Source organism: Capsicum annuum, chromosome 10 (assembly GCF_002878395.1).
Source record: "Capsicum annuum cultivar UCD-10X-F1 chromosome 10, UCD10Xv1.1, whole genome shotgun sequence".
Classification (NCBI taxonomy): domain Eukaryota; kingdom Viridiplantae; phylum Streptophyta; class Magnoliopsida; order Solanales; family Solanaceae; genus Capsicum; species Capsicum annuum.
In genome coordinates, this window is record NC_061120.1 from 156,830,891 (window position 1) to 156,849,143 (window position 18,253).

An 18,253-nucleotide genomic window follows, 5' to 3' on the forward strand; every position below is an offset into this window, starting at 1 on the left:
AAGAACATACATTTTTTAAATTTGTGTATTTTCTAACTCAATTGTGCCAATTCATAACAATTTTAAATTAAAAGTTCTTACAATTTTAGCTTATTTTATTTAATTCATTACAATTTTAGTCAATTTATTACAATCATAGTCAATTTGTAATTCAATTTTTAAATTTTAGTCAAATCATAATTAAATTCTCAACCTCTAGATCTCAACCGTCGATCAAAAAACTGATTTGACGGCTGAGATCTAAGGAGCCTATTTTTCTTTTAAATAAAAAATTTAAAAAACCTAACCCTAATCTCCTTATATCATCCGCCTCCTCCCTTTCTCTATACTTCTCTCTACCCTTCTCTCCCTCTAAGACCTCTTCACCATCAATGGTGGCGGCGTCGCTGCTTAGCCGTTGCCATCATCATCTCCGTGCAACCACCAAACGACGACCAACCAAATAGTCCCCATGCCGCTACCCGTTGAGGGACCCCGCTGGCGAAACAGATGCCTCCAGCCGCTGAGATTTCACCAACGTAACTAATTTTTGAATATGAGTGGTACTTTTTTCATCTTCTAAAGGTAGGACTTTTTATACAATATGTTTTATTTTAGATTTTTATTATTCTTTTAATCTCTAAATGAACTGCCTTCATACAAGATGGATGGTGGTAATTGAAACTTTTTATTTTTTCTTGAGAGAATTCATGGAAAAAGCAAGAAGAGAAATTTCAGTAGTACTTTAGGGTTTTTAGTGTGCCTATGTATAAAGATTCAAGGTTTTACGTATAGAAATTTGCAAGTTAGTATAAAGGATATAATTAGGAGATTAGTAGGAAATTGGTCAAAGTTGTGGTCTTTTGGAAATGGAAATGTACATGAGAAGATTTTATTTTAATAGTTTATGTAAAATAATTTGTTTCATAAATACCACTATGAATAAACTATGTCTTTGTTTACCTTTCTACTGTTAGGTATATTGGGTAAAAAAGTTAGTAGTATTTTGTCTTACTTGTGAAAAAACTATGGGGATAAGTGAAAAGGTTGAAACTTGAAAGTGAATCTTCTAAATTCGTATAAAATATAAAGCAAGAAAATAGTAATCTGCATAATTGTTGTGGCAGGAATAGGGTTTCTAATTATTTGAATCTTGCCATATGTACAACTTGGCTTTTTATACTATGATATAAAGATAAAGGAATATATCATTTGATATAGTTACATGCAGTAAATATTTTTTTGACAAGAACGAGGAAATAAATCTCATGAATCATTAGTCTACCTGATTCTGAAACACCATTTAACTCCATTAATGGAGGGCTAAGATAATTCCAACTAAGGTCTAACTATCTATTTTGTATGTTGTTGTATCCATCGGATTCTTGTTGTTGTTAATGTACTCGTGACTGTCTTGTCGTTATTATAGTTTTATTTTTGTCTTGTGTTGATAATCTAGTTTGGATTTTTGACTGGAAAATAGGTATTAAACACCTCACTACATTGTGTTCTTATTATTGTGTATGAATCCGAGAGTGGTCATCCATAGGGTCCTCGGTTCTCTTGAACTTGTGGACTATTTTGGATGTATATTTTTGTGTGTTCTTGATCGCTGGTCGTTCTTGTATCAAAATGTGTAGTGCTGACTTGAAAATGGTTAAGTTTAGTTACTTGAAAGTGGATACATATAGAAGTGTAGTTATTTCAAAATGGTTAAGTATAGTGACTTGAAAATGTGAATTAGTTAATTGAAAATAAGTAAGTGTAGTGACTTGAAATGCTAGTATATGACTTGAAAATGGTTAAGTGTAGTTACTTGAAAATGGTTTAAGTGTAGGGATTTTAAAGGGGATTTTGTGTTTTGAAAGTGGTTTGGTTGGTGACTTAGTCACTTGAAAATGGTTAAGTGTAGGGACTTTAAAGGGAATTCTTTTTTAAGGTACTTGAAATGTGGACTTGTATTTTGAATTTAGTTAAGTGTGGTCACTTGAGAAGTGAATAAGTACTTGAAAATGTTTAAGTGTAGGTAGTTGAAATGTGGACTTGTGTTTTGAATTTAGTCAAGTGTGGTCACTTGAGAAGTAAGTTAGTGACTTGAAAATGCATAAGTGTAGGTAGTTGAAACGTAGACTTGTGCTTCTAATTTAGTTAATTTTGGTCACTTGTGAAGTGAATTAGTGACTTGAAATGTTTAGATATAGTTACTTGAATTATGAACTTGTGTTTTGAATTTAGTTAGGGGTGGTCACTTGAGAAGTGAGTTAGTGACTTGAACATGTTTAAGTGATGGTACTTGAAATGTGGACTTGTGTTTTGAATATAGTTAAGTGTGGTCACTTGAGAAGTGCATTAGTGAGTCAAAAATATTTATGTGTAGTTACTTGAAAGGTGGACTTGTGTTTTGAAAATAGTTAAGTGTGGTCACTTGAGAAGTGAGTTAGTGACTTGAAAATGTTTAAGTGTAGGTACTTGAAATGTGAACTTGTATTTTGAATTTAGTTAAGCGCGGTCACTTGAGAAGTGCATTAGCGAGTTGAAAATATTTAAGTATAGTTACTTGAAAGGTTGATATCATGTTTTGAATATAGTTAAGTGTGGTCACTTGAGAAGTGAGTTAGTAACTTGAACATGTTTAAGTGTAGTTACTTGAAATGTGGACTTGTGTTTTGAATATAGTTAAGTGTAGTCACTTGAGAAGTGAATTAGCGAGTCGAAAATGTTTAAGTGTAGTTACTTGAAATATGGACTTGTGTTTTGAATATAGTTAAGTGTAGTCACTTGAGAAGTGCATTAGTGAGTCGAAAATGTTTAAGTGTAGTTACTTGAAAGGTGGACTTGTGTTTTGAATATAGTTAAGTGTGGTCACTTGAAAATGTTTAAGTTTAGGTACTTGAAATGTGAACTTGTGTTTTGAATTTAGTTAAGTGCGGTCACTTGAGAAGTGCATTAGTGTCGAAAATGTTTAAGTGTAGTTACTTGAAAGGTTGATATCATGTTTTGAATATAGTTAAGTGTGGCCACTTGAGAAGTGAGTTAGTGACTTGAAATTGTGTAAGTGTAGGTACATGAAATGTGAACTTTTCATTTTAAATTTAGTTTAGTTTGGTAATTTGCGAAGTGAATTACCGACTTGAAAATTTTTTGGTGTAGGTACTTGAAATGTGAACTTTTCATTTTAAATTTAGTTTTGTTAGGTAACTTGTGAAGTAACTTTTTGGCTTGAAATGTTTAAGTGTCATTACTTGAATTATGGAATAGTGACTTTTGTTTTGAATTTAGGTACTTGAAATGTGAACTTGCGTTTTTATTTTAGTAAAGTGTGGTCACTTAAGTGAATTAATGACTTCAAAATGTTTAAGTGTAGGTACGTTATTTCATTTTGAATTAAGTTTAGTTTGGTAACATGTGAAGTGAATTAGTTACTTCAAAATGTTTAGGTGTAGGTATTTGAAATGTGAACTTTTGTGACTTGAACTAATCACTTGAATGTGATTGCTTGTGTAGATGGAATCTGATTATAGCTTGATATATCAACGAAATATCGATAATTGAATAGATGAGGCTGAGAATGAAGATGCGGATGATGAGTTGTAGTTTTTAGTATTTTGTATGTTTTATAGTTTGGATTTGAAACCTCGATAAATTTTGAAAATAATGTTTGTATTCTTATGGTGGTTGGTTGATTGTATATTAAATGATTGGTGGGATGTATTGTAGATAATAATCAATGTTTGTAAATGATTGATGGGCTATATTGTAAATAATTTAATTTTTAATTTTTGTATTTTGAAAATTTTCAATATTTTTTTTTACAAAATTATCAAAAAAACCGACCATATGTCGTAGTTTTTTTAAAAAAATTTAATATTTTTTTTTTACAAAATTATCAAAAAAAACCGACCACATGTGGTAGCTTTTTTTAAAAAAATTTAATTAAAAAATATTTATAAAAACCGACCACAAGTGGACGTTTTTAATAAAATTAATTAATTAATTTTAAAATAAAACTGACCACCTGTGGTCGGTTTATATTGAATTTTTTTATTCTTAAAATCATTTTTTCTATTTTAATAAAATAATTATGAATTTTAAAAAAACATTAAAAAAAAATCAAACACACGTGCTCAGTTTTTAAAAAGCAACCACAGTTTTACCGACCACGCACTTTGGTGGATTTTGTGGTCGGAAATTGAGGAAAACCGACCACTTGTGGTCGGTTTTCGTGGTTGATTTTCCTCTTTTTTTAGTAGTGTTTAGAAGGATAATAAATTATATTTCTAACAAATTCTATTTTCGATTCAATATGCAACAATATATTTGGTATCACTAAATTTCTTATACAAACCTCCCGAAAACCAAACTGTCAATCCTAGCAAGTCATAAATAACTTAGTCCAATTATAAAAAGCTCTAGGCACCGAAAATGTATGAAAACAAGAAAAATAACGGTGAGGATCATTTCAATAATAAAATACTTGTAACCTTTTTCGGGGAGAGGAATATAGTGGGATTCGAACGTTGTCGCTAGGTTGAAGGTATAAACCAACTCTCCATCTAAGCTACACCACACGTATACAATACTTATAATCTACACATGACATCCAAGTAATTTTTTCTCTTATTTGGAAATGTCGAAGAGATATCAAACTAGGTACATAAGGGATTAAACTTGAAGTTGTTAAATTCAAGTGATTAAATTTGTCCAACATCCTTCCAGTAGCGACATTGTGAAAACCCATAATGTCATATGTATCACCCATCAAATCACTAGTAAAGCTCATGTGGTCCACACAAATTATGTCATATATATCATAAATTATCATACTAAACTTTAATATCCATGACTTTAAGCTTTGTAGATCTTAATTATTATGAGCAATATATCTCTTGAACAAGAAGTAACTCGCATTACTTTGGCACCTTTGGAAAAATAGGAATGCCAACCTATTCCAAAGCTCCTCCTCCCATCCTTGCTTCAGCATACCTTATGCTGAAACTGTGAAATACCATCACCTGGAAATTCGCCATGGATAGAAACATCATTAGCCTGCATTGGACTCCTCCTAACCCCCGTGCTTTTAAGCTCAACACTGATGGCTCATGCCTTGATAATCCTGGGAGGGGGGAGTTGGAGGAGTCATAAGGAATGATAGGGGAGATTGGGAAGTGAGGTTTAGTAAAAGCTTCACCCACGCCACAAACAACCTCATGGGAATCATCGCTCTCAAAGAGAGCCTCAAGCTGGCCCTCCATCACAACCTTCGACCTTTAGAAGTTTGTGTAGACTCCATGGAAACTATTAATATGCTGCAAAAGGGTAACGTGCTATATGATCCACTTATTTTTGAATGCAGATCTCTATTAAGCAGCCTGGGGAATCCTCCAGTTTACCACACTTACCGAGAGCAGAATAGAGTAGCGGATCTGTTGGCAAAGCAAGGAGCGGAACAAAAATTTTGTGAAAGACTTCATGTCTATGCCACTCCACCAGCTAGTGTAGTAGTAGTTTTTTGGGAAGATTCGAAGGGGAAATCTTTCTCCCGCTTTGTACCTAGTAATGGGAACTCAACCTCAGCTTCTTTTGTTTTCGTGCCTAACTAGGCATGTTGATTTGTAATGAACGCTCCTTTGTTTTTAATGCACCTCCTTCTTACCAAAAAAAAAAAAAAACTCGCGTTATGACACATTTCTTTGTCATCAAACAAATCTTTCCTCCCTTTTCGTCTGTACTAACATTATTTTCAGTGCTTGTTATTGGTACAGCAATTATATAAGATTCTTCCTTGGCTACATCAAAAACAACAAGTATTGTTGTATCATATCTACTTCATAGTGATATGGATCGTAATGAAGACTCTCTGTACATCAATATAACATCCCATTTACACATGCCGTTGACATAGAACCTGGTCCAAATGAATGATCATTCCATTTTAAAGGCCTCCATGATTGGTTATTTTTTTTAATAATTGAAATCAAACCTTTAATCTTTTCTGATTCTGGGACGTCAAGTCTACACTGATGTTGAAAAATGACCACTTTGTACTGATATGAGATTGGGCAAAATCTAAGCTCGAATATAGTATGATGATCATCTCTTCTTGAAGACCGATATGGGACTTGTGACATGTTTCTTAGTCATCGAATTATATATATAAATGAGCATGATATGTACTCCAGATAGAGACAATACCATTCACAAAATTTATCTTCTGAAAGGACATTTGATCAATATGTGTTCCCAATGCATATTCAATCGTGAATAAGTCTTTAGAATTACTCTTTAAGTTTTTGAATGGTCGGTCTGAGAAATTAGTCTGCCATTCCAAGGATCAAAGAGTGACAGATTTTCCATCAGTTGTGGAAATACGAAGAGCCTTAAGTTGAGAGAATGATGACGATTTTCTAATTGTGTTCAAAGTGTGAGTAGGAAAATCTCTCATTATAGATGATGGAATACCATTTCTTGCAAATCAATTTTAGATTTTCTAGTAAATCTTGACAAGATACTCTTCCTAATATCTCAATTACAATTTTATTGGGTATATTACATGTGATAGTATATTTTCTTATCATCTTCTTTTCTCTTTTTTCTCTTGGACATTTTCATTCTTTTATTGCAAGTCCTGACAATCGAGCGACATGTTAAAAAATGAAAAATTCAGCGGCAATAAATAATTTTTACCAAAATCCGGCATGGATCCTAGTTACGCACTGTATCAAGTAATCAATAAAGTCCAACAGAGATAACGACTGATTTTGAAAAAAAAGTAAATGCTACTCCCTCCGACCCAAATTATCCATCTCAAATTTTCTAATTTGATGTCCCATTTTATTTGTCTTTTTTTATTAATAAAGACAAGACAAAAAATTTTCCCCATAGTTTACCCTTTGCATTAATTACTTTTTCTTCAAATTAAGTTGTAAATATTATTTAATAGGAGTACTATGATAAATTAGGCATGTTATTAATTATTTTTTTTAATCAATATGCCATCTCAATTTGGGACGGAGGGAGTCCCACCTAAACATTTTATTGTTCAAGAATTTGACATATTATTAAGAAAATTATTAATTATAATAATTGTCTGACATAATTGATTAGAGCTACATTATTAATAAATTGGAGGTAGCAACAAGAAATCAATCCAATTAAATTCAATAATTTCTTGCATGAACAAATTTGAAATAAATATTTTGTTGAAAATGCTATATTTGAACATAAGATTTAGAAATGCAAAAATTCAAATTAAGCTCGTAAGAATTATCTAACCTTGCAAACTAAAATGAACTAATCTCTTTGTACGACTTTCAACCAAAATTCTATTTATATTTGCAAGTAAATAATTTTTGTAGTGACCTAGACTATAAATATATATAATAGAACCACCAGTAGTCCTATAAATTAGGATTTTCATAACTAAATATTTAAGAATTTAGGTAAAGAAAGAAGATATCAATTTCTACAACGCAAATGACTAGGACTTCTTTCCGGATGTTTCTCTAACAAAAGAAAAAAAAAGCATAAAATCTTTTTAAGTTCCAAAATTTTAATGAATTAATGCATTTCGATTTTAGTAATACATGAATTCAAAATTACTATTATAGTAGAAATGAGCTAAGTTTCGATTTTAGTAATACATGAATTCAAAATTACTACTACAATAGAAATGAGCTAAGTTTAAACATACTTGCTTCAGCAACCTGCTTGCCCCATGATTTTACTATATCACCGCTAATTAATTATTTTAAATTATTTATATATTAAAAAATTAATAGTATATAATTTAAAAAATATATATTTATGATGTGTCTGTTTCAACTGCTTCAATCTTGATTTTACTATATTATCCCTAATTAATTATTATAAGTTATTTATATATTGAAAAATTAATAATATTCAATCAATGATTTTACTATATAACCCCTAAGTAATTATTATAACTCATTTAAAAATTAAAAAGATGAAATAAACATTTATGATACATCTACTTCAATTGCTTCAACCGTAATTTTATTATATACTACTATAGTAGAAATGAGCTAAGTTTCAACATGCATGCTTTAGCAGGTTGCTTGCTTCATGATTTTACTATATCACCGCTAATTAATTATTTTAAATTATTTATATATTAAAAATTAATAATATGTAATTTAAAAAAATATACATTTATGACGTGTCTGTTTCACCTGTTTCAACTGCTTCAACCATGATTTTACTATATCATCCCTAATTAATTATTATGAGTTATTTATATATTGAAAAATTAATAATATCCAATCAATGATTTTACTATATAACTCCTAATTAATTATTATAACTCATTTAAAATTTAAACAGATAAAATAAATATTTATGATACATCCACTTCAGTTGCTTCAACCGTGATTTTATTAAATCAATCCTAATTAGTTATTAAAAAATTAATAATATTTAATAAAATAAATTAGATATTTCTGACATGTGTATTTCAGCTGCTTCAACTGTAATTTTACTATATTAACCCTAATTAATTATTATAAGTCATCTAAATATTAAAAAATTAATAAGATTTAATAAAAAAATAAAATAGGCATAAAATGATAAATTAACTCTTGACGTTATTAATTGACTTGATATCTTTATTAGACTCACTTAAAATTTTTTATAGTATTTTGCTATATCACTTCCAATTAGCTATTGTAATTCATTTATATCTGCTTCGTTGCTTCAAGCGTGAATTTGTTATATCACTCCTAACTAATTATTGTGACCATCTAAGCATTGTGCCACTTAAATAGACATTTATGATTTATTACCTCACTTATAAAGGATGATTATCAGGCATCAAATCAACATGTTTGCTTGTGTTGTCTACTTACATAATTCCTTTTACATTTGTTTGTTTTACTATTTTTTAAAAAAATTTGTTGTATATTTGAGAATTACGTAAAATTATTATAAATCATAATAATTAATAACTTAAACTAATGAAAAATAAGAAGTTAAAAATTTAGTTGATTCTCTAAGTTTTAATACTGCACATAAATTGGGACAGAAGCAAAAGTATTATAAATTACAATAATTAATAATTTAAAATATTTAAAAAATTTAGTTAACTCTTAAAATTGTACAATACCACATAAATTGAGACAAAAGGTGTAACATATATTATTTTAAAATTACGTAAAAAAATATTATAAACCATAATAATTAACCTAAAAATATATTTCACGTTGGGCCCGTGCTAACACGGACCATATCACCAGTAAGAAAATATAAACTTTCATCTGCTTAGAAAGTAAATACTTATATCAAATTATGCATTGTGTACTAATTTATAATATATAAAATAAAACATTCTAAACATAAATTATTCATCATTATAAATTTCGTGAAATTTCATCTTCTCTCTTTTGTAAAAGCTAGTGTTTAATATTGGAAAAATTAGACAAAATGTTAGTTGGGACAAATTTCTTACATAAAAAATAGACCACACAAAAAAAGTCATCCACTTATTACCTAAATTGGCCATTTGACCATTTTACTTACAAACTTAGCAAAGAATGGAACATTCTTTCCTGCTTCGGCGAATAAGTTCATAAAAATTTCCTTATGTCCTGAGAGTCGAGGAATGTTTCAAATCTCCTATATGTAGCACATGTAATCCTAAAGCAACTTACGTGTTTCCAACTTCATCAACTATATACGTTTAAATGTTTGCAAACATCTAAGTTGAACTTAATGACCCCTTCACTTTGTGGTGTCAAATGAATCTTCTGAAAATCCAAAAAGTGTTTTTGAGATGCATTGTGAATTGAGGGTGGTGAACTGAACAATAACATTGTGTGGTTTCCACTCATTTTCCCCAAAATTTTCACTCTCAAGTGGATATCAAGTCCCAAGTTGCTGCATCCTTGTTCATTAACAGTATTAACGGACTTGCACCTCATCGATCGACAAGCATGTCCTTCCTCAAGAGGAATGGAAACAAGTTTTAGTACTTGTACTAGGTGGAGTTTGTATTGGCAGTGACTTAGTCCAACACCAAAGTTAAAAATAGTTGAACCTTTGTAGAATCTGTAACTTTTTCTGGGGAATCCTATTTTAGGATCTGCCCTCATGATTGTTGATACCACGTACTTTGGAGCCTTCCACCAGCAAGATTCCCAAAAAAGTTTTATAAGGCAATTTAGTTGCATGCGCGTCTAAGTTTCTTTAAAAAAGAAATCTTGATTTAATGAATTAAACCTTAAAGAAAAGACATCAATTGTAACTAACCCTTAAAGAAATCTTTTAATTAATGTCAAGGTACCACCACCAACTTCACCAGGGAAACAACTCAAAGAATGCTTGTAATTTTCTGATTATAGACATCAAATTTACATCCATGCTACCTCCAGACATGATCACAGGCGACCCGACCGGACCCGATCCGGGGCCTTGTCGTAATGGGCATCCCAAGTCCAACCAAAATCAGGGACCACCCCTTATTCCCAACCGAACCATCCAAACGTCTATCCTAAGTCGGATGAATTCCAAAGATATAACAAGCTAACGTAATTGTCCAATTCCAGACTTTGGGATAGGTCTATGACCGTGACCGATCCAAACGAGTCCAATCGTTCAAACCCAACCATATAATCATACCATGAACCAATCCATACATCCCATACCAAATGAGTTCCAAAATAATAATATATAAAATCTAAAAAAAATGAAACAATCACAAATCAAATGATGTCCACCGGTATCAACCCCAATATCAATGCCAATACTAATGCTGACGCCAATACCGACACTGCCAATACCAACACATAGTAGTTCCACAAAGCCTCTAACAAAAAGAAAAACAATATTCGGTTGGAACATGCCCCTAACCATAGTCAAAACCAATATCCATGGAATAACCAAAGTATGTAAATACATCCATAATATGAAATGGAGTCTTTCGGAATATGAAATCTCACCACTTCAATCCAACCAAGTTGATCCCAAGATTCAATGACTAAGCAGGAGGAGTAGAATGGTCGGTTCCTACATTGCATGGAGATATAGCCGCCTGAAGACCAGTTAGCGGGGTGAATGTTAGCAAACACTCAGGATAAGGATAAAATAATGCCAACCATTAAAAACCAAGTAAACCAACCATATGCATTCACAACCACACACACACACACACAAATATATATAAACTATGTCGGAAAAGAAAATTGGGTTTAACATGAATTTAAAACCATTAACCTAGGTATGTGTAGATTAACAGTCCTAGAACCATCCATGGACTATATGAGTCTAGTGTAACTCCCTAATAGGCCCGGATGCTTGTAACCGCATGAACCAAAGATACCAAACACACACACACACACATATATATAACTATGCCGGGAAAGGAAACTGGGTTTAACATGCATTTAAAACCATTAACCTGGGTATGTGTAGCTTAACCATCCTAGAACTACCCATGGGTTATATGAGTCTAGTGTCACCCCCTGATAGGCTCAAATGTGTGTAGCCGCATGAACCGGAGATACCATAGGAGTAGGGGATTCCCAAGTACCCTTCACTCTCCATGATACATATGTACAAGTATATTAGAGGATTACCATGTACCTCATAAGTATCATATTTGGTCGCCATGACCAACCCTTAAGTCGGCAAACATGAGTTTCCAGTGTCCGTTCATTACACTCATACCTTCACGATTAGCTGTAACTCTCTGCCATTATTGCCCAATTAAAACCATTACCACACAATCAAACCACCATTCCATTTATTATTAACCAATGCTATAGTAGTGGTATCTTCACACCGACTATAGCTTGCAAGCAATGTCCTTATCCAAACTTTTATAGAATATGGGATTCCTATGTACCCATAGATTACCTTATTTAGTTGCTTGGGGGATTCCCTTGTACCCTACAAGAGTTCCATTAATATGTTTTCTTGGGGGATTCCCTTGTACCCTACAAGGCTTTCAATTAGACCAACCATGACAACCAAAACCTTACCATTCCAAACCGTTTAAACCATTTAGGATTCCATTACCAAGTTATACCATACAATAGTTCAATGTCAGTCCAACAATTTAACCAAAAACATTCTCATAGGCATTTTAGCAAACATGTTGGGGGCATACTGTTTCCAAAGCTAAAGCCAATTACCAATTAACCATTCCCATGTATCCAATTGTTCAAACGGCCATAATAATATGAAAACCATAAGTAAAAGACATGGGAAAACCATAACCAACCATTATAACCAAAAGTCCCAATATATATTTGAAAACCCAAAACCATACAACATTAATGACTTAAAAAAAATTCATAAAACATGCCTTTAGTTGGAACTAACAAAGAGGGAGGAATAACTTACCTTAGATTAGAAGATAATGGAGAGAAATCACCTTAGCAAGTCCCCAAGTTGATCCTATTAATGAAACCCTAGCCTTCCTTAACCCAAAAGACTTGAGAGAATTTGAGAGTGTTTTAAGAGAATTTGTAAGTGTTTAGGATTAGTAAAATAGGGTAAATAATATCCCGAGAGTGATATAAGTTGTGGGTCCTTAAGAGGTTAAGAGGGGAAATGTCCGATTACCCCTAACTTAAACTGCTTAAAATTCCTGCAGGTGGGTACGACCACCCCATACCACTCGTACCCTAGTGGTATGCTAGATTCATATCCTGGGCCCCACCTTGGACCCCAACACTGTCCAACATACGACCAACCAAGACAAACCGTGTCTAACCATACGACTAGTACCATAAAGTCTTACCTTAGGTAGAATAGAATCACCTAGACCAAGCTTTAGGGAAACATATGAGAGACACCCTATGGATTGTACCCTAATATACGACCTGTATGTTCCAACCGTACCTTGGACAGAAACTAACCAATCCACACCAGCCAACACTGGACAATATACGATCGCCACCATACGAGTCATACCACATCATACAAGATATACCCCTAGTCATATGATGTCTACAAGCCAGAAACCAAGGAAATTTTTTAATGGTCAAAACTTAGGGTGTTTCAGTCTCCCCAACTAGGATCATTCATCCCCGAATGACGAATAAAGTAGTACCCCTAGACGTCTTTACTTTTTCTTTAACAAAATTAGAAAATAAAGATGCAAGAAAATCAACCTTTCCTTTAGGAAAATTAGAAAACAAAGATGTGATCAAGAACACATACCTTCCGCATGAATATTTGAAGCTAAGAACAAATGCGGATACTTGGACTTCATGTCTTCTTCCGCTTCCCCCTCTTCCACTTTATGGTTCCGCATAGAACCTTAACCAAAGCTACATCATTTGTTCGTAATTGATGAACCTGCCGATCCAAGATCTTAACTGGGATATCTTTATAAGATAAAGAATCTGAGATACCCAACCGATGAAGGATCACCTATACACTTCTTCAACACGGAGACATGAAATACCTGATGAATAGAGCTCAAACTAGAAGGCAACTCCAATTCATATGCCACGTTACCAACTCTCTGCAAAACCATATATGAACCAACATACCAGGTACTGAGCTTTTCCTTTTTACCAAATCGTATTACTCCCTTCATAGGAGATACCTTTAGGAATACCTTGTCCCTAACCTCAAACTTTAAGTCTCTATGCCTTACATTCGCATAAGACTTTTGGCAAATTTGGGCAGCCTTAAGACTAATCCAAATTACCTTTTCCTTTTTCCATAGCATGATAAACCAAATACGGGCTAAACATATCTATCTCACCAAGTTCAAACCACCCAATAGGAGATCTACATCTACTGCCATACAATACCTCAAAAGAAGCCATCCCTATACTAGAATGATAGCTATTGTTGTAAGTAAATTCTACAAGAGGTAGATGCTCAACCCAATTGCCACCATAATCAATAACACATGCACGAAGCATATCCTCCAACACCTGAATAGTCCTTTCTGCTTGCCCATTCGTCTATGGGTGGAAAACAATACTCAGACTACCCTTAGTCCCCAATCTTTTTTAAAAAGACTGCCAGAAGTGAGATAAAAACTGTGTACCACGATCAAAGATGATCAAAATAAGTACCCCACGCAGCTTCACAATCTCATGAAAATACAAACCCAAGTAATCCTCAGCCAAAAAATTAGTCTTCACGAGCAAAAGTGAGCCAACTTTGTCATCCAATCCACGATGACCCAAATTGAATCAAATTCATTTCTTGACCGAGGAAGACTGGTAACGAAATTCATATTGACTACCTCCCATTTCTAATCTTGCAATTTAATTTCCTGATACAAACCACCAAGTCTCATCTGCTCAACTTTCACCTGTTGGCATACCATGCATTTGGCTAAAAATTGGCCACGTCTCTCTTCATACCATTCCACCAACCATGTCCCTCTTTATACTATTCCACCAATACATCTCGTTGAGATCATGATATGTTTATGTCGAATCAGGATGCACAACATAGCCCAATTCATGCGCCTCAACCAATATCCATTAACTCATATCATTTACATTAGGAACACATAACCTTCCTTGGAACCGCAAGGTACTATAATCACAGATCTTAAATACCATTACCTTTTGCCCACCTACCTCACCTTTGATTTTCATCAAGATAGGACCCAACATTTGTTTCTCCTTAATCTCTGCACCAAAAGATGACTGACCACTTTCTGTACCAATACACCACCATCTTTGGAGTTTAGAAAATGAACTCCAAGATTAGCCAAGCAGTGAATATCCTTCACCAATTGCCACTTCTTCTTATCCACATGAGCTAAATCCCCATGGATAACTTGCTAAGAGCATCAACAACCACATTAGCCTTACCTGGATGATAGTGAAGGCTCATATCATAATCCTTAAGAAGCTCAAGCCATCTGCTCTGCCTTAGATTAAGCTCTTTCTAAGTGAATACATACTGTAGACTCTTATGATTAGAAAAGATGTCCACGTGCACTTCATACAAATAATGTCGCTAGATCTTCAACTCAAATACCATAATTAAAAGCTCCAAATCATGAGTAGGATAATTCATTTCATGCACCTCCAACTGCTTAGAAGAATAGGCAATCACCTTCCCATGCTGTATCAAAACACAACCAAGTCTCACCTAGAATATATCACAATAAACCACAAACCCCTTTTACATTTAGTTAAAGTCAAAATCAGAGCCGAAGTTAGCTTATCCTTTAAATTCTAAAAAATAACCTCACAAGCATCTAACCAAGAGAACTTTACCGTCTTCTTAGTTAACTTAGAAAATGGTGCAACTATCATCAAAAAGCTCTCCATAAACCTCCTATAATACCCAGCCAAACCCAAGAAACTCTGAATATCGATTGGAGTCATGGGTCTAGGCCACCTCTTAACCACCATAACCTTTTGTGGATCCACCATGATGCCCTCACTAGAAATAATATGACCCAGAAAAGTGACAACATTCAACCAGAATTCATATTTAGAGAATTTGGCATACAACTACTACTCCTTCAAGGTCTGTAACACAACTCAGAGGTGATTAACATGATCCACCTAACTCTTAGAATACACCAGAATGCCATCAATGGACACAATGACAAAAAAATCCAGAAACTAACAGAATACCCTCTTCATTAAATCCATGAATGTCGTCGCGGCATTGGTCAACCCAAATGATATCATAAGAACTCAAACTGCCCATACCGAGTACGAAAAGATATCTTAGGGATATCCACCTCCCTAATCTTAAGCTGATGATACCCAGACCGAAGATCTATCTTAGAAAAGAATTTGGCACCCTGCAACTAATCAAACAAGTCAACTATCCTTGGAAGAGGATACATGTTCTTAATCATCACCTTATTTAACTACCGATAGTCAATGCACATCCGAAGGGAACCATCCTTCTTATGTATGAATAACACTAGTGCACTCCACGGGGATACACTAGGACAGATGAAACCCTTATCTAAAAGACCCTTAAGTTGCTCCTTGAGTTCCCTTAATTTAGCTAAACCCATTCTATAAGGAAGATAGATATTGGATGAGTGTCCAGAACTAAATCAATCCCAAACTCAATCTCCTTATCCAGAGGAACACCAAGAAGATCATCCAGAAAGACCTCAAGAAACTCATTCATCACCGAAACTGAATGTAAGAAAGGACTTTCTAATTTAGAATCCTTAACCCGAACCAAATGATAGAAACACTCTTTGTATTAATCTACGAGCTCTAAGATATGATATAAACCTTCCCCTAGGATCTAGGGAAATACCCTCCCATTTAATAACCGGTTCACTAGGGAACCTAAAGACAACCCTATGGGTCTGATAATCTAAGGATGTGTAGTATGAGTGTAACCAATCTATACCAATAATAACATCAAAGTCCACCATATCTAACTCATACAAATCCACCAAAGTTTTTTTACTGCCAACAAATACTACACCCCCTATAGACTCTTTTAGTAACCATAGAGTCACTTACCAGAGTAGAAATAGAAAAAGGATCTGAGATAACCTCGGGACCAAAACTAAAATACACAACCACAAATGGGGTCACAAAAGAGAGAAAAACCCCCAGATCAAGTAGACAATAAACATCTCAAGAAAAGAGTTTCAACATACCCATACCAACATCTGAAGATGCCTCAGACTCTTGGAGAGTAGTGAGAGCACATAACAAATTCCATCTTGTACCAGTACCGGAAGTAAAAACTGATGTAGAAGCAGCAATCTTTCGTATAGGAGCAGGTGAAGAGGCAATTAGAGCTTTATTTTCTCTCAAAAAACCTTACCAACTGAATAATTTCTGTGTATATGGCTTGGCTGACCATATTTAAAACACCTTTCCCTTCCCTTATCACAAAATCCCTGATGCAACCAGCCATAGAACCTGCAAGAAGGATAAGATAAAGCTGACTGGGCCCCACTAGACTGAGATTGGGCACCCTATGCCCTGAAGTTATCTCCACCCTACTAACTCTTGTCACCCGAAGGCTTCGGGTAGGGAGCACTAGCTATGGAGAAAGAACTAGAGCACCCCCACATCTTCTTTGGCCACTTTCCACCATCCTTACCACTTTGCTATTGACCACCCTATTCAAAGAACCTGAACTTCTTTCCCTGCCTTTCTCCTATCTCAACCTATTTGCTTTTTTTATCCTCTACATATTGCATATGAACAATCAACCTAGAAATATCCAATTTTCTTTATCAACAATGTAGTCTTTCTTTCAAGGATCAAATCCTGAGATAGTCCTGAAGCAAACTTTCTCATCCTGGACCTCATATCAGTCACCAATTCTGGAGCATACCTAGATATCTGGTGAAGTTTCAAGGCATGCTCCTTGACTGATATCTTCCTTATTTCAAATTAACAAATTCCTCTGCTTTTGCTTCCCTCAACTCCTGAAGAAAAAATTGGTCCAAAAAAATATTTGAGAAAGTCTCCTATAATGATGACTTCTCAATATCATCACCCCTTGCATGATCCCATTCTTCATACCATTGGTATGCCATATCCTTTAGCTGATAAGCAGCAAAAGTCACCCCTTCCATATTTGTGGCCTGCATCCACCTAAAAATCTTTTCCATCTCATCCAAAAAACCCTGAGGATCCTTTTTTATCTTAACACCAGTAAAAGTTAGAGAATTCAACCTCATAAACGGTCCAACCCTTGTGGCCTCAAAAGATGAAATACTAAATACACCATGCTCAGCCTGAGAAGCAACCAACTGAGCAATCATATGAATCAACTGATAAAACTCTGTATTCATCATATTAGCTTGAGGAGGACTAGAAAGAAACAACAAAACTCCAAAAATATTTATAATTAGACAAGATTGAGTATGGATCCCCTGATTAGATAGTATCCCATTAATATTATTCCCAGTAGGGATAGAGGAATTTTAGTAACCCTCAGATCCTTGAGGCATGATCTAAAAGAAAAGCAAATGGAAATCAGAAGAATCCAAAACCTTAGACTCCAAGCTTGAAAATAGAATACCAAGAAAGAGAAGCAGTTCCAAAATGCCTTGTAGCCTCTCCTTTATAAGTGTAGCGTGCTACAAACCCTTAAAAGAGACTCTACTAGACACATCTTTGTGGACACCCTAATTGACCATAGACCTAAAGATCTAATACCAACTTGACTCGACCCGGGGCCTTATCGTAATGGGCATCCCAACTTTAACTAGGATCGGGGACCACCACCGATATCCAACCCAACCATCTAAATGCCTACCCTGAGCAGGATGAATTCCGAATATATAGCAAGATAGCATAATTTTCCAATTCCAAACTCTGAGATACGTCTATGA

At 34.1% G+C, this 18,253-nt stretch overlaps 1 long non-coding RNA gene and 2 pseudogenes across 1 annotated transcript; 1 reads left to right on the plus strand and 2 right to left on the minus strand.

Moving 5' to 3' along the window:
• Window positions 1–291: 291 nt before the first annotated feature.
• LOC107872556 lies at window positions 292–3,717 on the plus strand. The gene is made up of 2 exons (XR_007045940.1): window positions 292–564; window positions 3,484–3,717. It is a non-coding gene; the product is annotated as an uncharacterized LOC107872556 (long non-coding RNA).
• An 842-nt stretch (window positions 3,718–4,559) lies between these two features.
• Window positions 4,560–6,588, minus strand: LOC124887815 (annotated as a pseudogene).
• A 2,983-nt stretch (window positions 6,589–9,571) lies between these two features.
• LOC124887816 lies at window positions 9,572–10,210 on the minus strand (annotated as a pseudogene).
• Window positions 10,211–18,253: the final 8,043 nt, after the last annotated feature.